This window comes from Rhinoderma darwinii, chromosome 2 (genome assembly GCF_050947455.1).
Source record: "Rhinoderma darwinii isolate aRhiDar2 chromosome 2, aRhiDar2.hap1, whole genome shotgun sequence".
NCBI classification, from domain to species: domain Eukaryota; kingdom Metazoa; phylum Chordata; class Amphibia; order Anura; family Rhinodermatidae; genus Rhinoderma; species Rhinoderma darwinii.
The window spans coordinates 351,365,327-351,391,695 of record NC_134688.1 but is presented as its reverse complement, the minus strand read 5'-3'; the positions used below and the strand labels follow the sequence as shown (position 1 = coordinate 351,391,695).

General features: G+C 40.8%; 1 protein-coding gene across 2 annotated transcripts in view; it reads left to right on the top strand.

Moving 5' to 3' along the window:
- The window catches only part of TRAF3IP3 (TRAF3 interacting protein 3), a 97,353-nt gene that overhangs the window by 3,196 nt on the left and 67,788 nt on the right, over positions 1-26,369 (top strand). The window contains exon 1 of one of the 2 annotated variants that reach the window (XM_075853721.1): positions 24,879-25,022. The exons of the other annotated variant lie outside the window; for it this stretch is intronic. The gene's annotated coding sequence lies outside the window, so the exon portion shown is untranslated. Of the gene's footprint in view, positions 1-24,878; positions 25,023-26,369 lie in introns of those variants that run through there. 2 annotated transcript variants of the gene reach the window in all.

Here is a 26,369-nt window from a genome sequence, read left to right as displayed (position 1 = left end):
ATACTGGGGCCAAACAGTGACAATTTAGTGGTCAAATACCAGGTCTGCATAGGCAGTCTGCAGAGTATCATCACGCTGTAGACCATACAACAGAATACAGTACTGATCAGACACAGGCAGAATAAACAAAAATTAATTCAAGTGACTCACAGGAAACGTCCTCCGATTGGAGTTGTACTTCCTTTTGTTCTGCATGATAACTTTTCCCGACGACTGCGGAGTTTGCTGCCAATCTTTGGCCCCTCACTTCTGCAACCCATCCCCAAACTCTATAGCAATACAAACTCTATGTCCTGCAGCCACATTTAACACTGCCATACTGATGTTTCCCTCAATACAGTATCTACAGTCCTGCCCAATGTCCCAAATAATATACTGACAAAATAAGTGTTATAACTAAAGTATCTCTAAAATTAATAGTGCCACACACACACACAAATACTCAGAAATGAATAGTGGCACATACAGAATGCCACCTTATATTTGTGACAGTGTCCCCAAAAATAAAAGTGCAGACACCGTGCCCCCGAAAAAATTGTCAACAAAACATATTAGTTCAACAAAACATAATAGTGCCACACTCTTAATTCCAAAATAATTTTGCCACACTGTGCCCCTGGAAATAATAATTAATAATGTCACTCACATAGTTCGACAAAACATTCTTTGCCCCAAAAATAGTGACACTCATTTTAACCCCACAGGTGTATCATAGATTTTATTACAATTAGGCCATGAAAATAAAAAATCTTGTTGTTTTTTTGTAATATGTAGTTTTAGTTACCATATTTTATTTTCACAAGGATAAGAAGGATAAAAAGCACCCGACAATTTTTTACGCAAATTGTCCCGAGTACGGAAGTACCCCATGTGTGGTCATACACTGTTAGTCAGGCACACAGCAGGGCTTAGAACGGAAGGATCACAGATTTTGTTGGAATGGTATTCTTCAGCACCATAAAGCATTTGCAGAGCCCCTGAGGTACCAGACTGTATGGAACAGCACCTTTATTACCCTCACAGGAGAAAGGGACGTTGGCCCATTCCTCTACATGAATAATAATGTTTTAGACACCAGTATCTTATTTTGTGGGTAGATGGCGGCCACAGCATTTTATTATCAAAATGTTATTATTTATATATCATAACCATACCAGTGCGTCGAATGCCCATAGCCAGATAAACCCAGCAGCATGTGACACCCAATAGCCCAAACTACCAATTTCTCCATAACAACCGCCTACTGTGGCTTAATAGAGGGGAAAAAACATACTAAACCAGTTCGTAAAACTGGCCAAAAATATACAGGTTTAGAAAATATATACAGTACTGTGCAAAAGTTTTGGGCAGTTGTGCAAAAATGCTGTAAAGTAAGAATGCTTTCAAAAATAGAAATATTAATGTTTTTTTTTATCAGTTAACAAAATATAAAGTCGATGAACAGAAGAGAAATCTAAATCCAATCAATATTTAGTGTGACCACCCTGTTCCTTCAAAACAGCATAAATTCTTCGAGGTGCACTTGCACAAAGTCATAGATTGTGTAGGATTATAGTCAGGTGCATGATTAACCAATTATACAAACAGGTGATAATGATCATAATTTTTATATGTAGGTTGAAACACAAACTGTAAAACCAAACTGACAAATGGGTATGTATATGGCAAAGAAATATATAAAGGCATAAAGAGTAACACAAAAATTATTTTTATTCCAACAAATGCATCACATGTACAAAATGTAAAAGCATTTTAAATAGCAAACACATGCTAAAAGTAAATTCTGATGGGGGGGGGGTGAGCCACCCTGATAAGCGGCCAAACAGTACCCCCACAGTACATCCAATCCCCTAAACGTAGCTAGTAGAAGATTAATCGAAATGGGTAATAAATAAGCATAAGAAGTGTGTGAAGCGGGGTATCCAAGTAGGGGAAAGGTGGACTGAAAGCCCCACGCATGTAGCCACAATGTGGCTTCCTCAGGGGTATTTACCCTTCGGTATTTATTACCCATTTTGATTTATGTTCTACTAGCTACGTATGTTGAGGGGTTTGGGTATATGGTGGGGGTACTGGCGGCGTGGCGAATCCCTCCTATCAGAATTTACTTTTAGCATGTGTTTGCTATTTTAAATGCTTTTACAGTTTGGTTTTGCAGATTGAAGTTTGCAAGGTATGTGGCATTATTTGTGTGGTGCCCGCCGGGGATATGTGTTAGGTTGAAACACAATCATCATCTGTACGGGTATATGCAGACAATAACGACCATTACGGCTGAAATTACGGAGCTGTTTTCAGGAAAAAACCGCTCCTTCATTTCAGACGTAATTGCTCGTACTCGCATTTTGCGAGGCGTCTTTGACGGCCGTAATTTGGAGCTGTTCTTCATTGGATTCAATGAAAAACGGCTCAGATTACGTCCAAAGAAGTGTCCTGCACTTCTTTGACGAGGCAATCATTTTACGCGTCGTTTTTTGACAGCGACGTGTAAAATGACAGGTCGTCGGCACAGTACGTCGGCAAACCCATTCAAATGAATGGGCAGATGTTTGCCGACGTATTGTAGCCGTATTTTCAGGCGTAAATTGAGGCATAATACGCCTCGTTTACGCATGAAAATAGGTCGTGTGAACCCAGCCTACCAGAAACAGCTGTGTAGGAGTCTTAAAACTGGGTGAAGAACTGTCAAACTCTGTTACAAAGGTGAGGTTGTGGAAGACCGTTTCATGTCACAGGTCCACCATGGCAAGACAGAGCACAGCAACAAGACACAAGGTAGTTATACTGCATCAGCGGGGGCTCTTCCAGGCAAAGATTTCAAAGCAGACTGGGGTTTCAAGATGTGCTGTTGTAGCTCTTTTATAGAAGCACAAGAAACTGGCAACGTTGAGGGCCGTAGATGCAGTTTTCGGCCAAGGAAAATTAGTGCACATGATCAAACACACATCATGCATACTTTCCTTTCTAAATGGAAGCCGTCCAGCAGTGCCATCAGCTCAGAACTGGCAGAAACCAGTGGGAACCAGGTAGACCCATCTACTGTTCAAAAAAGTCCGGCCAGAAGTGGTCTTCATGGAAGAATTGGCCAAAAAAGCCATACCTTCGATGTGGAAACAAGTCCAAGCGACTCAACTATGCAAGAAAACAAAGGAACTCGGGTTTGTTCGCCAAAGGGCTGGAGAGTCGTACAATAATGTGTGTCTGCAGGCAACAGTGAAGCATGGTGGAGGTTCCTTGCAATTTTGGGGCTGCATTTCAGCAAATGGAGTTGGGGATTTCGAAAGGATTAATGGTGTCCTCAATGATGAAAAATACAGGCAGATACTTATCCATCATGCAATACCGTCAGGGAGGCGTCTGATTGGCTCCAGGTTTATTTTGCAACAAAACAATGACCCCAAACATACAGCCAATATCATTAACCCCTTAAGGACCCAGGCACTTTTGGACCTTTTGACACAGCCTCATTTTTTAAATCGGACGTGTCACTTTATGTGGTAATAACTCTGGAATGCTTTTACCTATCCAAGCGATTCTGAGATTGTTTTCTCGTGACATATTGTACTTTAGGTTAGTGAAAAAATGTGGTCGATAAATTAAATATTTATTTGTGGAAAACACCAAAATTTAGAGAAAATTTGTAAAAATTAGCATTTTTCTAAATTCATATGTATCTGCTTGTAAGACAGATAGTAATACCACACAAAATAGTGACTAGTTAACATTTCCCATATGTCTACTTTATGTTTGCATCATTTTTTGAACATCCTTTTATTTTCCTAGGACGTTACAAGGCTTAGAACTTTAGCAGCAATTTCTCATATTTTCAAGAAAATTTGAAAAGGCTATTTTTTTTAGGGAACAGTTCAGATCTGAAGTAGCTTTGAGGGCCTTATATAATAGGAACCCCCACAAATCACCCCATTTTAAAAACTGCACCCCTTGAAGTATTCAAAACAGCATTTAGAAAGTTTCTTAACCCTTTATGCGTGTCACAGGAATTAAAGCAAAGTGGAAGGGAAATTTGCAAATTTCATTTTTTTTTTTGCAGAAATTCCATTTTAATCAATTTTCCCTGTAATACCGAAGGTTTTTACAAGAGAAACACAACTGAATATTTATTGCCCAGATTCTGCAGTTTTTAGAAATATCCCACATGTGGCCCTAGTACGCTACTGGACTGAAACAAAGGCCCCAGAAGCAAAGGAGTACCTAGTGAATTTTTCGGCCTTCCTTTTCTTAAATTATATTTCAGGCACCATGTCAGGTTAGAAGAGGTCTTGTGGTGCAAAAACAAAGGAAACCCCCCAAAAGTGACTCCATTTGGGAAACTACACCCCTAGAGGAATTCATCTAGGGGTGTCGTGATCATTTTGACCACACAGGTGTTTCATAGATTTCATTAGAATTGGGCAGTGAAAATGAAAAATGACATTATTTTTCAATAAGATGTAGTTTTACCTCAGAATTTTTAATTTTTTTCAACAAATAAATGAGGGAAAGCACCCCAACATTTGTAAAGCAACTTCTCCAGAGTACGGAAATACCCCATATGTGCTAATAAACCACTGTTTGAATACACATCAGGGCTCAGAAGGGAAGGCACGCCATTTAGCTTTTGGAGCGCTGATTTTGGGAAACAACACCCCTAGCGGAATTCATCTAGAGGTGTAGTGAGCATTTTGACCCCCCCAGGTGTTTCATAGATTTCAATAGAATTGTGCAGTAAAAATTTAAAATTACATTTGTTTCCACTAAGATGTAGCTTTAGCTCAAAAGGTTTCATTTTCTAATCAAATAAAGGAGAAAAAGCACCGTAACATTTGCAAAGCAACTTCTCCAGAGTACAGCAATACCCCATATGTGGTAATAAACCACTGTATGAATACACATCAGGGATCAGAAGGGAAGGAGCGCCATTTGGCGAGCAGATTTTGCTGGATTGGTTTTTCTGCAACATGTCACTTTTGCAAAGCCCCTTGGGTACCAGTACAGTGGAAACTACCCAAAAGTGACTCCATTTGGCAAACTACACCCATCGAGGAATCAATCTAGGGGTGTAGTGAGCATTTTGACCCCACAGGTGTCTCATAGATTTTATTAAAAATGGGCAGTGAAAATGAAAAATTACATTATTTTCCAATAACACGAAGCATTAGTTCAAAATTTTTCATTTTCTTAACAAATAAAAGAGAAAAAGCACCGTAACATTTGTAAAGCAACATCTTCAGAGTAGGGAAATATCCACATGTGGTCATAAACTGCTATTTGGACACACATCAACACTCTAAAGGGAAGGAGCGCCATTTAGTATTTGGAGTGGAGATTTTACAAGATTTGTTTTTTGACACCATGTTGCATTGAGCTATAGTACCAGTACAGTGGTACTCCCGAAATATTACCCCATTTTGGAAACTAGATCCCTCAAGGAATTGATCTAGGGGTGTAGTGAACATTTTGACTGCAGTGTTTTGCAAAAATGAGTAAACAATAGATGTTGCAGATTGAAAATTGCTGTTTTCCACAGATATGCCATTTCAGTGCCCAATGTGTTGTGCCCAGCTTGTACCACCGTAGACACACATCCCATAAATTGTTAAGCGGGTTCTCCAGAATACAGTAATACCCCATATGTGGTCATAAATTTCCGTTTGGGTACACTGCCAGGCTCAGTTGGACCACCATTTGGCTTTTGAAGCGCAGATTTTGCTTGGGGTATTAGTGGTATTTCAGCTTATAATGTGGGGGCATATGTAAACTGGGCGGAGTACATCAGGGTAAATGTAAGCTGGGCAGAGTACATCAGGGTATATGTAAGCTGGGCGGAGTACATCTCGGCATAATAGGATGATGTAATAATGGGGTGAATGAATAATCCATGGATTGGTGTGGTACGCTTTGAACCAATCCTTTATGCACAGGCCGGGTTATTGGGTATTATACAAAATATCTGCGCTCCAGTATTGCCTAATCTTTGACTTCTTCACTAGCCCTATGAGCAGCACAAGGCCCTAAAGTGTCCTCATCTCCGCTGCATCTACGGGGTCCACTAGTGGGGTCCAGCAAATGACGATGTGGATATTTAGTGAAATTCTACTGGACCTAAAAATTAGTCTGGGCCGTCATTTTGCATCATTGTGTTTTGAGAGTCATAACGTATTATTTTTCTATTGACGGAGCTGTGTGAGGGCGCGTTTTTTGTGGAACGAGCTGTAATTTTTATTGGTTCCATTTTGGGGTACATGCGATTTTTTTATCACTATTTATTCCATTTTTTGGGAGATGAGGAAACCAAAAAACAGCTATTCTATCGCTGCGGGAGGACTTGTTTTATGCGTGACGAACTGTTTCTATTGGTACCATTTTGCGTTACTTGCAACTTTTTGATCACTTTTTATTACATTTTTTTTGAGACAAGATGACCAAAAAATAAAATACTGTCATCGTTTTTTATAAAAAAAATTTACGGTGTTCACCGTGCGGTAAAAATAATATGATATTTTTATATATCAGGCCGTTCTGAACGCGGCGATACCTATTATGTATAGTTTTTTTTTCATATTTTCATTTTTTTTCTAATAATAAAAGGAGTTGGTCAGGGAGACAGGGCAAGTGTTGTTTTTATTATTTATTTATTTATTATTTATTAACTTTTATTTATTTATTTTTCTTTCACATTTTTTTTTCAAATTTTTTACTTTTTCTTTTACACTGACCTGGGGACTTGAAGATCTGGTCTTCTGATCCCCGGTACGATGCACTGCACTACTTATGTATGTACTTATGTAGTGTAGTGCATCGTAACTGTCATTTTTCATTTGGCAGTTAGCGTATTAGGTCCTGCCTCGGGCAGGACCTAATAGGCTACCGTACCTTGGCAACCAGAAAGCCTAGTAACGGCTTCCTGGTTGCCATAGCTCCCTCCCTCTGTAAACCACTTCAATGCTTGCGGACGTCATTGACAGCCGCATTGAAGGGGTTAAATGGCTGCGATCGGTGGTAACAGCCATCGCAGCCATTGCAGCGGCATGTCAGCTGTGTATAACAGCTGACAGCCGCTGAAGATAAAGCGCGCGCAGCTCCTGTGCTCGCTTTATCTCCAGGGTGTAACTCTACGCCCGAGTGCGGGAAAGCACTTAGATTTTGGACGTACAGTCACGCCCGTGTGCGGGAAGGGGTTAAGCACTATCTTTAGCGTAAAGTAGCCCTGTAAGTGTTGATCTGGCCCCCACAGAGCCCTGATCTTAACATCATCAAGTCTGTCTAGGATTACATGAAGAGACAGAAGGATTTGAGGAGGCCTACATTAAGGGCAAAGCCCCACGTGGCGGAATTGCTCTTGAATTCCGCTGCGGACACTCCGCAGCGTTAATCCGCAGCGGACCCGTTTCTCCATTGCCTTCCACTTCTTTTTAGTAGGCTTCGTTTAGACGAGGCTGAAAATTCCGCTGCGGAGCATAGGCTGCGGTGCGGAATTTGGTGTCCGCAGCATACAATGGATGTTGCGGACCAGTGGCGGACTGGTTGCGGACTCATTGCGGAAGTTCTCCATTGAATTCAATGGAGATTCTAAATTCCGCAATGAAGTCCGCAGATGTCATGCACATGTTATGTGTGCTGCGGATGCGTCTTGCTTTTTTGACATGACATTTCTTCATTCTGGCTGGACCTATGTATTTCTAGGTCTACAGCCAGACTGAGGAAGTCAATGGGGCTCCCGTAATTACGGGAGCGTTGCTAGGAGACGTCAGTAAATAGTCACTGTCCTGGGTGCTGAAAGAGTTAAGCGATCGGCAGTAACTGTTTCTGCACCCTGGACAGTGACTACCGATCCCAATATACAGCAACCTGTAAAAAAAATAGAAGTTCATACTTACCGAGAACTCCCTGCTTCTGTCTCCAGTCTGGTTTCCCAGGATGACGTTTCAGTCTAAGTGACGGCTGCAGCCAATCACAGGCTGCAGCGGTCACATGGACTGCCGCGTCATCCAGGGAGGTCGGGCTGGATGCCGAAAGATGGACGCGTCACCAAGACAACGGCCGGTAAGTATGACATTCTTTTACTTTCACTAGGGAAAGTGCTGTCCCTTCTCTCTATCCTGCACTGATAGAGAGAAGGGAAGTACTTTTACCGCAGTACGCAGCAGCTAGTCCGCATCAATTTACTGCACATTTTGGGCAGATCCGCCACAGAATCTGCAACGCAAATTCTGTGCGCCATTGATGCGGACAGCTGCGGAGGAAAACTGCCACGTGGGGCCATGCCCTAACAGAAGATCTGTGTTTAGTTCTCCAAGATGTTTGGAACAACCTTCCTGCCGAGTTCCTTCAAAAACTGTGTGCAAGTGTACCAAGAAGAATTGATGCGGTTTTGAAGGCAAAGAGTGGTCACACCAAATATTGATTTGATTTAGATTTTTCTTCTGTTTATTCACTTTGCAATTTGTTAATTGATAGAAAAAACTATTAACACTTACATTTTTTAGAGCATTCTTTCTTTGCAGCATTCTTCCACAACGGTCTAAAACTTTTGCACAGTACTGTATATATGCATTTTTTGTACAGTAAATAGAAGATGAATAAAATAAAAAACATAATAGAAAATGGGCAGGACACCTAAACTCTTCTTTCTTGAGTTTGTCAATTGGAAAAGTGAGGCTCCTGCTAGAGGAGGGGCCTTATATATGCTTGGAGAAGAAGCACCTGACCTAACTACCCAATCCCAGTGTGCCTAGCCTCTCCTCTTAGCTTAACCCCTTCCTAACATGTCTCTACATTCAGGAATCGCCACCCCCCCCCTATACAGTGTGGCCCTTATCAGTACAATGGAAGCCTCTGAGAAGTGACCCCATTTTAGAAACTATACCCCTCAAGTTATTCATAGAGGGTGCAGTGTGCATTTTCTAGGGTGTAATGAGCACAGGTGTTTTGCATGAAATTAGTGCGCGGTGGATGTTGCAGAGTCAAAGTGTAAATTTTCACACATTTTTGGTGCCCAATATTTTGCCCACCTTGTGCCACGGTGAAAAGACAGCATTCTAATTATGCTGTGTTTTCTGGTTTTAGAAACACCCTCCACGTGGCCCTAATCTTTTGCATGGATATATGACAGGGCTCTGGAATGAGAGAGCACAATTTGAGGCCTAATTTTGTGATTTACACAGCATCTGTCCACAATTGCAGAGCCTCTGAGTTCAAATAGTAAAAGAAACCCCCAAGAAGTAACCCCCCCTTTGGAAACTATACCCCTCAAGGCATTTATCTGATGGTATGAATATATAGACTCCAAACAGAGTTGTGTTAATGGCTGGAGACTGCATTAAAGCACCACTGTCCCCCCAAAAATCATCTAGGCAGCTCCATATACAGATAGTTATAGCACAAAGAGACAAAAGAGCTTTTAACGCCAATGTATCAATATATAAAAAGTTATACATTTTATTTGAACAGACAAAATATACATTAAAAATAATACAAAAAGTATGACTCTAGTAAAGTTACGGAGACCGCACTCACAAACTGCTACACACTATAATATATGGGCAAGCAATACCCACCACTGTATGGACCACCCCACAGTTTAAGTCAAAGACAATGCATAGCATAGGGTTGAATGGTCAGATCAAGGGACTTACCCATGTGTGAGACAGAAGGTGAAAGAGTGTCTGCTCCGCCGTATACCCCGACGCGCGTTTCGCCACGAAAAGCTTCCTCAAGGGGATGTGTAACACTCTTTCACCTTCTGTCTCACACATGCTTGCCCATATATTATAGTGTGTAGCAGTTTGTGAGTGGGGTCTCCGTAACTTTACTAGAGTCATACTTTTTGTATTATTTTTAATGTATATTTTGTCTGTTCAAATAAAATGTATAACTTTTTATATATTGATACATTGGCGTTAAAAGCTCTTTTGTCTCTTTGTGCTATATTTATCTGATGGTGTAGTGAGCATTTTGACCCTATAGGTTTTTTCCAGAAATTATTGCACATCGAATGGTGCAAACTGAAAATTTTAATTTTTCCACAGATATGCCATTTTAGTGCCCAATATGTTGTGCCCACCTTATGCCACTGGAGACACACACCCCATAAATTGTTAAGCAGGTTCTACTGAGTATATCAATGGCATATATGTTTACGTAAACTGATATTTGGGTACACTACAGGGCTTAGAATGGAAGGACCGCCATTTGGTTTTTGGAGCTTGGATTTTGCTTCGTAGTAGTTTTGTTTGGGGTTTTACTGGTATTTAACCCCTTCAGGACCAAGCTCATTTTGGCCTTCAGGACCAGCCCCATTTTTTCAAATCTCACATGTGTCACTTTGTGTGGTAATAACTCTGGAATGTTTTTTTACCTATCCAAGAGATTGTTTTCTCGTGATATATTGGACTTTATGTTAGTGGAAAAATGTGGTCGATAAATTCATTGCTTATTTGTGAAAAATACCAATATTTAGGGAAAATTTGCAAAAATTATGATTTTTCTAAATTTAAATGTATCTGCTTGTAAAACAGATAGTAATACCTCACAAAATAGTTACTAATTAACATTTCCTATATGTCTACTTTATGTTTGCATTGTTTTTTGAGCGTCCTTTTATTTTTCTAGGTCGTTACAAGGATTAGAACTTTAGAAGCAATTTCTCACTTTTTCAAGAAAATTTCAAAAGGCTATTTTTTCAGGCCCATATATTTGAAACCCCCATAAAACACCCCATTTTAAAAACTGCACCCCTCAAAGTATTCAAAACAGCATTAAATGTTTTAACCCTTCAGGCGTTTCACAGGAATTAAAACAATGTATTGGTGAAATGTACAAATTAATTTTTTTTTGCCAAAATTAATTTGCAAACCATTTTTTTCTGTAACACAGAAGGTTTTACCCAAGAAATGCAACTCAATATTTTTTGCCCAGATTCTGCAGGTTTTAGAAATATACGATTTTTTTTTAGAATATATTTTAGGCACCATGTCAGGTTTGAAGAGGTCTTGTAGTGCCAAAACCGTGGAAACCCCCCAAAAGTGACCTCATTTTGGAAACCACCCCTTAAGGACTGTATCTAGGGGTATAGTTAGCATTTTGACTACACAGCTTTTTGCTACATTTATTTATATAAGTCTGTAAAAATGAAAAAAAAAATTTGAAAAAACATAGAATCTTCTAATTTTTACAAGAAATAAAGGAAAAAAAAGCACCCCAACATTTGTAAAGCAATTTCTCCCGATTAAGGCAATACCGCATATGTGCTAATAAACTGCTGTTTAGACCCAAGGCTGGGCTCAGAAGGGAAGAAGCACCATTTGGATTTTAGAGTGCAGGTTTTGTTTGAATTGCTTTCGGTGCAATGTCGCATTTGCAACGCACTACAGGGACCAAAACAGTGGAAACCCCCCAAAAGTAACCCCATTTGGGAAACTACACCCCTAAAGGAATTTATCTAGTGGTATAGTGAGCATTAAGATCTCACTGGTTTTTAGCTGAATTTATTGGAATTAGGCAGTGAAAATAAAAATCTACATTTTTTCCACTAAAATGTTGCATTTTTTCATTTTCACAAGGAATAAAGGAGAAAAAGCACCCTAACACTTGTACAGCAAGTTCTCCTGAGTACGGCAATAACCCATATGTAGTCATAAACTTCAGTTTGGACCCACGACAGGGCTTAGAATGGCAGGAGCGCTACTTTGCTTGAATGGTTTTTAGGCGCCATGCCGCATTTACAGAGCCCTTGAGATACCAGTACAGTAGAAACCCCTGAGAAGTGACCCCATTTTGGAAACTACACTTCTCAGGGCATTCATTTAGGGCTGTAGTGGGCATTTTGACCCCACAGGTGTTTTATAGATTTTATTAGAATTAGGCAGTGAAAATAAAAAATTTAATTTTTTTCCAAAAATATGTAGTTTTAGCTCCCAATTTTTTATTTTCACGTGGGGTAATTGGAGAAAAACCACAACACAATTTGTTACTGAATTTCTCCCGAGTATGGCAATACCACATATGTGGCTGTAAACTGCTGTCTTGGCACATGGCAGAGCTCAAAATAGAAGGATTACCATTTGGCTTTTAGAGCCCAGATTTTGCTGGATTGGTGTACGGGCGCCATGTCACATTTGCAGAGCCCCTGAGGTACCAGTACAGTAGAAACTGCTGAGAAGTGACTCCATTTTGGAAACTATACCCCACAAGGCATTTATCATTTGCATGGACATATGACAGGGCTTAGGAGTGAAAGAGCACAATGCGCATTTGATGCTTATTTTGGGGATTTTCGCAAAACGTTAGCCCACAATTGCAGGGCTCTGAGGTCAAATAGTAAAACAAACACCCAAGTAGTGACCTCTAGTTTGGTAACTAATCCTTTCAAGACATTTTTTAAAGGGGGAAAGTGAGCATTTTGACCCCACAGAGCAGCGGATGGTGCAAGGTGAAAATTGCAATTTTCCACTGATATGCCATTTTGGTACCCAATATGTGGTGCCCAGTTTTTGCCACTGCTGACAAATATCTCATAAAGTGTGTTCTCCCAGGTACGGCAATGCCATATATGTGGACGTAAACGGCTGTTTGGGCATACTGTAGGGTTCAGAAGGAGGGAGCGCCATTTGGCTTTTGAAGTGCAGATTTTGCTTGGTAGTTATTCTGTTCGGGGTTTTATTGGTATTTCAGTTTATAATGTGGGGGCATATGTAAGCTGTGCAGAGTATAATAAGAGGATATAATAATGCAGTAAATAAATAATAATCCACAGTTGTGTGGCCAGTGTCGCACTGATAAATGGTGCCCAAACTTATCCCCATCCATTGGAGCTGTGTGAGAGCTTATTTGTTGCGGGACAATCAGTACTTTTGATTGGTACCATTTTGGGGTACATACGATTTTTTTAATCACTTTTTATTTCATTTTTTGGCAAGAAAGGTGACCAAAAACCAGCAATTTTGAGTTTTTTTCATTCTTTTTTTTTGCGGCGTTTACTTTGCGCTATAAATGACATATTTACTTTATTATGTGGGTTGATACAATTATGGCGATACCATATGTATATAGTTTTTTTTATATATTTTACAGCGTTTGCACAATAAAACCATTTTATTTTTTTATCATTTATTTTATTTGTATCACCATTATTCTGAGAGCAATACGTTTTTATTGTTCCGTCAAAAAAGCTGTGGGAGGGCTTGTTTTTTGCGGGACGGGCTGCAGTTTTTATTGGCACAGTTTTGGGGTACATGCAACATTTTGATCACTTTTTATTCTGTTTTAGGTGGGGTGGTGACCAAAAAACAGCGATTCTGGAATTGTTTTTTTTTTTTTTTACTGTGTTCACCGTGCGGGAAAAATAATGTGATATATTTTATAGGTTGGGTCATTACAGACGCGGCAATACCAAATTTGTGTACTTTTTTTTTTAATGTTTTCACTTTTTTCCTATAATAAGACTTATTATGGGGAAAAAGTCAGTTTTTTTTAACTTAAAACGTACATTTTTTACAAAGTTTTTATTAACTTTCTTTAACCCTTTCCCGACCTATGACGAAAATGAACGTCATGGTCGGCTGCTAGATCGCGCATCATGACGTTAATTTTCGTCAGTATTTAAAACTGTCACTCTGTGTAAACACAGAGTGACAAAACCGCGCTGATAGCTTCCCTAAACAGCTGACACATCAGTCTTGCCGGTCAGCGGACCATCGCCGCTGCTTTCGGCAATTAACCCCTTAAATGCGGCGACGGATTGTGGGGGCTGCCGATGCCTCCGAGTTGCCATGTACGGAAGCCTCGGAGGAACAGCCTCCGGCCGTTACGTCACAATGACAGTTAGAGTACATTACACTACGTGTGTAGTGTAATGTACTCTAGCAGCGATCAAAGCTGCAAGTCTCGTAGTCCCCAAGTGGGACAAGTAAAAAAAGTAAAAATGAGTTATAAGTTATATAAACACAAAATGCTTTTTTTTTTTCCTATAATAAGACTTTTATTATAGGAAAAAAATGAACACATTAAAAAAGTACACATATTTGGTATCACCGCGTTCGTAACGACCCCAACTATAAAACTATAATGTTGTAATGTTATGACAGAATCGCAATTTTTTTGGTCCCCACCCCTTCCAAAATAAAGAATAAAAAGTGATCAAAAAGTCGCATGTACCCAAAAAATAGTACCAATAAAAACTTCAATCCGTCCCGCAAAAAACAAGCCCTTAAATTATGGCTCTCAGAATATGGTAACACAGAATTTTTTTTATTGTTTATAAATAAGTGATTTTATTGTGTAGACGCTAAAAAAAGGAAAAAAAACTATATACATATGGTATCGCCGTAATCGTACCGACCCGCAGAATAAAGTTAAAATTTCATTTATAGCATACAGTGAGCGCTGCAAAAAAAAACTGAAAAACGTCAGTATTCCTGGGTTTTGGTCAGGATTGCAAAAAAAAGGGAATAAAAAGTGAGCAACAAAATCTCATGTACCCTAAAATGGTACCAATGAAAACTACAGATTGTCCCGTAACAAATAAGCCCTCACACAGCTCCGGTGGTGAAAAAAATAAAAAAGTTCTGGCTTTCAGAATATGGCGATGCAAAATGTGCAGAGTGTTCCAAAAGCGGATAAGATCGGGCGCCATTTATCAGTGCGACACCGGCCAGATATCTATGAAATATTATTTATTTACCCCATTATTATACCCTCTTATTATGCCCTGATGTACTCCGCACAGTTTACACATACCCCCACATTATAAAATGAAATACCAGTAAAACCCCAAACAACAACTACCAGGTTAACGTTTTATGAGGTATTTGTCTTCTGTGGAACAAACTGGGCACAACATATGAACATTTGAACCATCCGCTGTGCACTAACCCCTTTGCGCACTATGACTTAATTGGCTGTCATGGTGCGGGGGTTGATGTATGGAGCCGGCTCACGTGCTGAGCCCGCTCCATACGCTGCAGGTGTCAGCTGTGTATTACAGCTGACACCCGGGACTAACGGACAGGTACAGCGATCGCTCTGTTACAGAAGCCTGTAAGGGTATGTTCACACGCAAACGTAAAATACGTCTCAAATTTCGGAGCTGTTTTCAGGCGAAAACAGCTCCTGAATTTCAGACATTTTGGCATTTTTCGTGGCATCCGTTACGGACGTAATTGGAGCTGTTTTTCAATGGAGTCAATGAAAAATGGCTCCAATTACGTCCCAGCGGCGCGTAAAAAAAAAGCCCGTCTGCACAGAACACCGTAAGACCCATTGAATTCAATGGGCAGATGTTTGCCGACGGTTTGGAGCTGTTTTTTCGGCCGTAATTCCAGGCGGAAAACGCCTGAATTACGTCCGTAAATAGGGCGTGTGAACATACCCTTAGAATAACAATATACTGCAATATATTAGTATTGCAGTGTATTGTACCAGCGATCTAATGATCGCTGGATCAAGTCCCCTAAGGGGATTCATAAAATGTGTAGAAGAATTAAAGTTTAGTAGTGAGAATTTTTTTTTTAAAGTTTAAAAAAAAACCTTTTCCCATTTTTCTTCTAAAGTAATGTAAAAAAAAATTAACAAAATTGGTATCGTTACGTCCGTAAAAGTCAGAACTATTACAATATACCATTATTTAATTCGCACGGTGAACACCTTAAAAAAAAATCAAAATCAGTTTGTTTTTTTGTCACGTTAGGTCTAAAAAAAAATATGTAATACAACTTTTTGTGTACCAAAAAATGGTACCAATAAAAACTACAGCTCCTCCCGCAAGAAATAAGCCCTCACACCACTCTATTGATGGAAAAATAAAAAAGTTATGGCTCAATAAGAAAGCAAAAAATGGATCAGTCCTGAAAGGGTTAATTCCTTCCTAATGAAAAAACGTATGGCCACATGTGGGGTATTTCCGTACTCGGGAGAAATTGCTTTATAAAAAATGGTTGTTTTTTTCCTCCTTTATCCCTTGTGAAAATAAGAAAATTAAACATTTTAGTGGGAAAAAAATTTTATATTAATTTTTGCGCCCTAATTCTAATAAACTCTGCAAAAGACCCATGGGGACTAAATGCTCACTATACCCCTAGAAAAAATCCTTGAGGGTTTTTCCAAAATGGGGTCACTTTTGGTGGGTTTCCACTGTTTTGGTCCCTCCAGTGCATTGCAAATGCGACATTGCACCGAAAACCATTCCAGCACAATCAGAAATCCAAATGGTGCTCCTTCCCTTCTGATCCCTGCTGTGGGTCCAAACAGCAGTTTATTACAACATATGGAGTATTGTCGTAATTGGGAGACATTGCTTTACAAATGTTGGGGTGCATTTTCTTCGTTATTCCTTGTAAATATAAAAAAATTTCTATGTTGTTTCAGAAAAAAAAGTAGATTTAAATTTTTACAGACTAATTCCAATATATTTAGCTAAAAACCTGTGTGGTCAAAATGCTAACTATACCCCTAGATAAATTCCTTGAGAGGTGTAGTTTCCAAAATGTGGTAACATTTGGGGTGTCTCCACTGTTTTAGTCCCTCTAGGGCGTTTGCAAATGCGACATAGCACCGAAAAACATTCCAGCAAAATCAGAAATCCAAATGGCGCTCCTTCCCTTCTGAGCGCTGCTGTGGGTCCAAGCAGCAGTTTATTACCACATATTGGGTATTGTTGTAATCGGGAGACATTGCTTTACAAATGTTGGGGGGTGCATTTTCTTCGTTATTCCTTGTAAATATTAAAAATTTCTATGTTGTTTCAGAAAAAAAGTAGATTTTAATTTTTACAGACTAATTCCAATATATTTAGTGAAAAACCTTTGTGGTCAAAATGCTAACTATACCCCTAGATAAATACCTTAAGGGGTCTAGTTTTCTAAATGGGGTCATTTGTGGGGGGTTTCCAGCATTCTGAGACCTATGAACCTGGCTTGGTGCATTTAATTTGTAAGTCCTCTAAATTGCTGAAAATGTATTTTATTTTTTCAAAAGTGCTGCCAAAATAGAGTAGAGATGGAAATATATATTTAATTTAAAAAATTGTACTGTATGTGTGTGTGTACATATGTGACATATTGCAGTTAAAAATAGGGAAAAATGTTTATTTTTACAAAATTTCTTCCATTTTTCTATTTTTTAATTAATTTCCGCAAATTGTATCAGTCTACTTTTACCACTAAAATAAAGTACAACATGTGACGAAGAAACAATATCAGAATTACTTGGATATTCAAAACTTTCACAGAGTTGTTCTCTGATAAAGTCAGGCATACCAGATTTGACAAATCTGGCTTGGTCATTAAGGCCCAAACTAGCTTGGTCATTAAGGGGTTAAACTTTTTTTTTGTCCCACTAGGGGACTTGAAGGCATGAAGCCCTGATCATTATTGTAATACACTGCACTACCTACATAGTGCAGTGTATTAGAGCTGTTAGTTATTCACTGACCTCAAGCCTATTAGGCTGGGTTCACACGACCTATTTTCAGGCGTAAACGAGGCGTATTATGCCTCAATTTACGCCTGAAAATACGGCTACAATACGTCGGCAAACATCTGCCCATTCATTTGAATGGGTTTGCCGACGTACTGTGCCGACAACCTGTCATTTACGCATCGTCGTTTGACAGCTGTCAAACGACGACGCGTAAAATGACTGCCTCGTCAAAGAAGTGCAGGACACTTCATTGACTTCAATGAAAAAACGGCTCAAATTACGTTTCAAAGAAGAACAGCTCAAGATTACGGGCGTCAATGACGCCTCGCAAAAACGCGAGGAGGAGCTTTTACGCCATAGCAACTACCGGCATCCAGGCGACAGGCTAGAAATCATCTAGATGCATTGATCGCTGCATCTAAGGGTTTAATCGGCAGGATTGGAGACCAGCTCCGGTTCTGGCCATTGCAGTGGGGTGTCAGCTGTAATATACAGTTGACACCCGCTGATGATGGCGCTGGGTCAGCTTCTGAGCCCGCTCCATCACCATCACGTACAGTTACGAGAGAAGGCGCTAACACACTAGCGCTGACGACGTAACTGTACATTATTGGGCGGGAAGGGGTTAATTTGTCGTTTTTATTGGTCCCATTTTAGGGTAAATGCGACTTTTTGATCACTTTTTACTCCATTTTTGGGAGGCAAGGTGATAAAAAAAACAGCAATTCTGGCTTTGTTTGTTTTGTTTTTAATACTGCATTCTCTATGAAGTATAAGTGACATGTTAACTTTATTCGTCAGGTGAGTGCGATTACGGCAAAAGCATTATATCATTTTTTTTATTTTTTACTACTTTTACAAAGTAAAAACACTTTTTAAAATCAGGTTTTTCTGTCTTCATATTCTGAGAGCCATAACGTTTTAGTTTTTCCCTTTGTGAGAGCTTATTTTTTGTTGGACGAGTTTTCGTTTTCATTGGTACCATTTTGAGTTACATGAGACTTTTGATCACTTTTTATTCCATATTGTGGGAGGTGGAGGGTGACCAAAAAAAAGCAGCAATTCTAGCTTAATGTTTTTGTTTTATTTATGGCATTTAATCATACGGGATGAATAATTTGATAATGTTATTATGTAGGTCATTACGGTCACGGTCATACCAATAATTTTGAAATGCACCGTAAAAAGAACTGCATGTCACTTCTTTTTGTCTAAAAAAAAACCGCATCAAAAAATGTTTGATGCTTTAAAAAATGACTGAAAATCAGAGGCTGTTATCCCTTGAAAACAGCTCCGTATTTTACAGCCGTTCTTACTTTAGCGTGTGAACATACCCACAAGGCAATTTTTATTACTTTCAGCTATTGTTTATTTTATTTTTTTATTTTTTTATTCCCACTAGTGGACTTGAAGATCTGAAAATCTAAATCGCTGGTATAATACACTGCACTACTTATGTACTGCATTTTATTATTCCAGTCAGTTTTTCAATGACTGGCAGCCTATTAGGCCATACCTCTTGCAGGGCCTAATAGACTAAGGCCGGATTCACACGAGCGTGTGCGTTTTGCGTGCGCAAAAGCTCCGTGTGTCATCAGCATATGGTGCGTGGCTGCGTGATTTTCGCGCAACCGGCATCACGATGACATTCTGGTTTTCTGTTTACAAACCGAAAAGCACGTGGTGCTTTTCTGTTTTCATTCATAGTTTTGACTACTGTAGCACGCATCACGCGCGGCACATGGAAGTGTGTCCGTGTGCGGTTTTCACGCACCCATTGACTTCAATGGGTGCGTGATGCGCGAAAAACTGGGCAAATATAGGACATGTCGTGAGTTTTATGCAGCGGACATACGCTGTGTGAAAATCACGGACTGTTTGAACGGCCCCATTGACTAACATAGGTCCATGCGACGCGCGTGATTTTCGTAGCACGGACATATTATACGTTCGCCTGAATAAGCCCTTACATAGCAGACCAGAAGGCCATTGTTAGGCCTCTGGTTACAATAGCATACCATCGGCACCCCGCGATCACGGTGATGGGATGCAAACCACTTAGATGCCGCGGTCGCTATTGACCGCAGCAACTAAAGGGTTAAACGTCTGGGACCTGTGCTAGCTCCAATTCTGGCCATTATAGCTGACACCCACTGTTTACATTTGTTTCAGTTTGAAGCCTCCACGGCAATTTCTTTTAGATTTGACGGGAGAAAGAGTGCTATTCTTCCTGTCAATATGATGGAACCCGACAGACCCCATTGAGACCTGAGGGGTGCCTGTAGGATCCGGCACTGGAAGCCACAAAGCAAGTGTGAACAGAGCTTTAAATAGCATGAACTGTTTTAAAATTCTATAACTGGAAGTGACAGTAGGTATTTAGTGTATAAGGGAATGTCCCATCAGGATAACTCCTGTCTATATTCTCCATTAGAGCATAGGACATCATAGAGGGGTGTCAACTCATTCTGTAAGGGTATGTGCACACGATAATCGACAATTACGGCTGAAATTACGGAGCTGTTTTCAGGAGAAAACAGTTCCTGCATTTCACACGTAATTGCTCGTACTCGCATTTTGCGAGGCGTCAATTACGGCTGTAATTTGGAGCTGTTCTTCATTGAAGTCAATGAAAAACGGCTCAAACTACGTCCCAAGAAGTGTCCTGCACTTCTTTGACGACGCTGTTATTTTACTCGCCGTTTTTTTTTTTCCAACATTCAATTTTTATTGAAATTTTCGAAATAAACAACATTTGACATAAAGGTGTAGTGTAACATACACAAGTATTAAAACAATGTAATCAGCAGTGCTCCATTTCGTTCACATAACATATCAACAGAGAACAAGAAACAAGGGGAATTGCCGAAATCTGTGTTATCTCCACCTCCACTTTATGAAATATTATCCAGGGATTCCAGAAGGCAATATAAGAAGCATATCTATTTTGTCTAAGATAGAAAATGCGTTCGTATACACAATGTGTTGACACCCTGGCCACCACCTCTTCACATGTGGGTGATGTTGGAGACCTCCAGGCCTTAGCTATTAGTAGTTTAGCTGTAAGTAAAAGATGGCACACTAGGCGTCGAGAAACAGGCGGGATCCTCTCGATCTCTAAAGATAGCAATGCTAGCCATGGATCTGGGAGAACAGGAATCCCCGTAACCTCTGAAAGTAACCGAAAAATGTTGGTCCAGAAGTCTACCAGGCGGGGACATCCCCAAAATATATGATATATCGAGCCTTCTTGGCCGCAATTACGCCAACATAGGTTGGAAGTTTGAGGATATATCTTAGCCAATTTGGACGGAGTGTAATACCACCTCAACAGAACCTTATGGAAAACTTCCAAAAGGTTAATACAAACTGATGATTTCAAAGTCCATTTAATCGCTGTATCCCATTGTGCCAGAGAGAAAGATTTACCCATGTCTCTCTCCCAGTTTAAGAAGTGTGCTCGCCTAGAAGTCTCCACATCCCCATTCAGTACATCGTATATTCTAGCCGTAAGGTTCCCAACTCCCCAACCAGACCCAGAGAGTTGTGCACTAGTAGATAGGGGTAACTGAAGCTCTGCCAGAGGTGAAGCCGCTAAGTAAGATTTAATCTGAGTATACTTATAAATATCTCTATCCGAGACCTGAAACTGTTCTTGAATGTTGGCAAAGGGCTTAATATCTTTCCCTGAGAATAAGTCAGAGATAAAGTGGATGCCTGTTATCGGCCAATGTTTGATTCCTAAATTGGGAATCATTATTTCTAACACCCCTATCGGTATCTGTATCTTACTGCTCCCAGGAACCCCAGTGGGCTGTGCGATAAAGTGAAGCCAGCATTGCACTGCGACCCTAAGGCTGGGTTCACACGACCATGTTACGTCCGTAATGTACGGAACGTATTTCGGCCGGAAGACCCGGACCGAACACAGTGCAGGGAGCCGGGCTCCTAGCATCATAGTGATGTACGATGCTAGGAGTCCCTGCCTCTTTGCAGGACAACTGTCCCGTACTGTAATCATGATTACAGTACGGGACAGTAGTTCCACGCAGAGGCAGGGACTCCTAGCATCGTACATCACTATGATGCTAGGAGCCCGGCTCCCTGCACTGTGTTCGGTCCGGGTCTTCCGGCCGAAATACGTTCCGTACATTACGGACGTAACATGGTCGTGTGAACCCAGCCTAACTGTGGGGATATTGGGAAGAGGAAGGTCAGGTTTTAAGGCATAAGCCAATAGTACAGTAGATAAAGGTTGACCCCCTATTAAATAGTGTTCAATCGCTGGCCAGCTAACTCCAGAAGAGGAAGTAAACCATTTTTCAGATTGTTTAATTACTAATGCTCTATGGTAAGATAAGAGATTAGGGACTCCCAGCCCACCTCTATGTTTCCGCTTCATCAGGAGGGACGCTGCAATCCGAGGCTTCCTTCCTCCCCACAGGAAATTCTGAAGTTGCTTCTGGAATTTAGAAAGCCATATGAGCGGTATAGGGATTGGCAGCGTGCGCAGGTAATATAAGATGTTCATACTGCCCAAATTATTATAACACACATTGCGTCCTAGCCATGAGGGTTCGTGTGAAGCAATTTGATCCAATTCTTTCTGTAGGGAAGCTAGAAGAGGTTCGAAATTTATTTTGGGAAGTCGGGACAGAGGATAACCAATTTGGATTCCCAGATAAGGAATGGAAGAGTTTTCCCATTGATATGGGAACTCAGTTAGTATGGATTGTTTCAGGGACGGGGTGATAAAGAGCCCAAGAATTTGAGATTTAGATGCATTCACTTTATAATAAGATACTAATCCAAAGCTAGAAATAAGTTGAGAAATTTCCCTTAGGGAGGACAAAGGGTCAGTAATAGTCAAAATAATGTCATCCGCAAACAATCCAATTTTATGTTGTCGAAACCCCACTGGAATACCACGAATCAGCAAGTTAGATCTTATAGATTCTGCTAGAGGTTCCATAACCAGTTTAAATAATAAGGGGAACAGCGGGCACCCCTGCCTAGTAGGGATGCACGGTGCATCGAAACTTCGATACTGTTTCGATACTGTGCATCCCTAAACGGTTCGATACCGCTATTTCCTGTATTTCGATACTTAGCTGCGCAGCCGCACAGCTCAGTATAGTAATACATGAATGTATGGGAGCGCGGCTGCGGCTGTGTAATTCAGCCACAGCCCCGCTCCTCAGTCATGATAAGTTCGCGGGGTCAGGATGATGGGATGCGGCCAGCGCTGCACTAATGAGCGGCGGCACTGGAGACAGAACATGGCGGGCGCACTACAAAACACCCCCATGTTCTGTCTCCGGTGCCTGAACCGCCGCTCATTAGTGCAGCGCCGACCGCATCACCTCATGCTGACCGCGCACGCACTTCCTGTCAGGAGCGGGGCAATGGCTGTATTACACAGCCGGAGCCCCGCTCTATAACGGCGGAGATCAGAGAAACCTCTCATCTCCGCCGTTATTCCCCTGAATGCTGCGATCACAGCTGACTGCAGCATTCAGGGGAAAGTGAGAAGGGGGGATGCCCCTGGATCGCGTCACAGGGAATTCCTGTGACGCGATCGAGGGCCATACCATATATGGGCAGACAGCCCAGGGTCTATTGACGGACCCCAGGGCTGTCTTACCATATTTCCTGTTGTTAGGACATACCCAAGTATGTCCTAACAACTGCCTGTGTACTATCCGTCCACAGGGTAATGTACTGGCACATATCTGATATATGTCAGTACATTAAAGTTTAAAAATAAAGTAAAAACAAAGTATTGTTAAATTTAAAAAAAAATACACATTCACCTTTTTTACAATAAACATTAAAATAAGTCTCAATACATAAAACATACACATTCAGTAATGGCGCGCACAACTATTTTTTTGCATCATTTATGATGTGTACGCTGTAAAAAAGTTAAATAAACACGGCTTTCATTCACTTATTAATGTGAGGCGCGAGGTGCGATGAATTTAACCTCCATGTGCCTCACATTAATAGTAATTAACCCCATCATGTACCTCGCACATTAACCCATTATGACTGAGAAACATGATGGGATTAATTACTATTAATGTGAGGCGCGTTCAAAATTCATCACACGTCGCGCCTCACATCAGAAAACGGAAGAATTTTTTTTTTATTACTGTTGGCAAAAGTATCGAAATTGGTATCGAAATCGCAATACTAAACGAAGTATCGGTATCGAAGTCCAAATTCTGGTATCGTGACATCCCTACTGCCTAGTGCCATTGGTAATATGGAAGGGGGTAGACAGGAAACCATTAGAAAGAACTTTAGCAGTAGGTCGAGTATATAACGCTTGTATAGCCTTAAATATGTTCCCCACAAATCCAAACTTCGTCAAAGTCGAAAATGCAAACCCCCAGTGTTACGCGCCGTCTTTTGACAGCGACACGTAAAATTACAGGTCGTCGGCACAGTACGTCGGCAAACCCATTGAAATTAATGGGCAGATGTTTGCCGACGTATTTGAGCCGTGTTTTCAGGCGTAATGCGAGGCGTAAAACGCCTCGTTTACTCCTGAAAATTGGTCGTGTGAACCCAGCCTAAGGCTCTATGCACACGATAGTATTTTTCATCAGTAATTACTGACAGTAATTACGGACTCATTCATTTTTATTGGCCACAGACACCTTTCAGTATTTTTACTGATGGGTGTCCGTGCTGAAAAAAATTATAGAACATGTCCAATTCTTGTCAGTAATTACGGCACGGACTCTCTCATAGAAGTCGATGGGAGCTTCCGTAAACACGGATGGTATACGGATGTGTATCCGTATACCTTCCGTATTTATGAAAGCGTTGCTATGCTACATGCTGGTGACATTTGCATCCTCACTTTTTTACGGATCTGTATATACGGATGGAATACGGATGCCTACGGATCCGTATTTCGGGATAGATGAAAATACGGTCGTGTGCAGGGGTGCCTGCTCTGGTGGACCCGGCACGTCTTTGCATCACATAGACAACCGTTCATTTAAATGGCCGGCATGTAAAATAACTTGCTGCAGCTTCTCCCGGCGATAACAGCTGATCACTGGGGGCGAGAGAAGCTGAACCTGTGGCGATAACGTGATCGCCGCATCGGCTACTTTTTTAAAAGGGGTTAATAACCGGAGGACACAACCTCTTTAATAGTTTATGCTATACGTTTGCTTTGTAGATACTTTTAAATACAGCAAGTGATACAGCAAATCATTTTATTACTGGTTGTCAGATTTCGGTCTCATACTTGCTACACAACGTTTTCTGTTGACCAAACATCAATTTAATTCGGAATTACACGACAGAACATGAGCAGAAGCATGCAGTATATAAAAAAGACATGCCCCTGAACGTGTGACAAGAGGAGACATGTATCTGTTCCACCTACATGTCTTCATCCAATCCCAATTACACACACGCCACACATGACCTGCCCCAAAACACTTTATAGTCTCAGGGATGCAGACACAACAACACAAAGTAATGAGACCATTTTCTGTCAGAAACCTCAAGTGACTTGCTGCAGCGAGTATGCGCTTCATTTATGTTTTCATTCAAAACTTCCTCAGACCAACAGATTGGATAAGGTAAGGGCTGTTGTATTACACCAGGTTCACATACTATGAAGGCAGTGGCTATATATATATATATATATATTACAAAGAAGTCATTGTACACAGCAGTGTGGGACAGCATTGATAACTACATTCCTCGACAACATCCTTGGGGCATATTTACATGTGGAGGATTTGCTGCAGAAATTTCTGTGAAAAATTCATTCCATACGTGTGGACGGGGTAGTTTCTGCAGCGCATGCATGAATTTCGGCAAGCCCCATTCGGATGTATGTAATGTATTTTTCAGCCACAGAAATGTCTGCAACAAATCTGCTGTGTGTGAATATATCGTTACTATTTCATGTGCCTGTAGGTTACCTCACGCCAGTTTTGGTGTAGTTGCAGCATGCGAGTGAATGCTGAGGATAGGTTTGTGCTCAATGTCAAAATCTGCACCAAATAGTGCATTTTTTTCTTAATATACGTTTTTAGGTGCGTTTTGTATATTTTGATGCGGTTTTATGCTGCGGATATTCGTGCATTTTTTTTTTTTATAAACGTGTCAGATACAATTCGCAGGTGGAAGCGCAAGATAAATTGACTACCTGCGGATTTTGAAATACTCACCGCAGGTCAATTTATGTGCAGAAAAATACTGCAATGTGTAGATGAGATTACTGTCCCGTACTGAAAACATGATTACAGTACGGGACAGTTGTCCGGCAGCGAGGCAGGGATTCCTAGCGTCGTACATAACTATGATGCTAGGAGCCCGGCTCCCTGCACTGTGTTCGGTCCGGGACTTGCGGCCGAAATACGTTCCGTCCATTACGGACGTAACATACTCGTGTGAACCCAGCCTAATTCGACAGTTTTGAAAAGGGTCTAGAAAAAGTAAGCTGAGTGTTCAAACGCACAAGATCTATTAGGGTATGTTCAGACGACAGCATCCGTAACGGCTGAAATTACGGGGATGTTTCCGCCTGAAAACATCCCCGTAATTTCAGCCGTAACGGCATGTGCAGGCGTTTGAACGCCGCGTCCATTACGGACGTAATTGGCGCTGCTATTCATTGACAGGTCACTTCTTTGACGCGGGCGTCTATTTACGCGCCGTCATTTGACAGCGGCGCGTAAATATACGCCTCGTGTGAACAGACAAACGTCTGCCCATTGCTTTCAATGGGCAGATGTTTGTCAACGCTATTGAGGCGCTATTTTCGGACGTAATTCGGGGCAAAAACGCCCGAATTACATCCGTAATTAGTGTGTGTGAACATACCCTTATTGGCGTGCGCCATACTTTTGGCACAAATTTTTGGTGTAAAGTACGTCAGCTAATAGGTGGGTAAGAAAGGGAAAAGTGTCTTAACATGT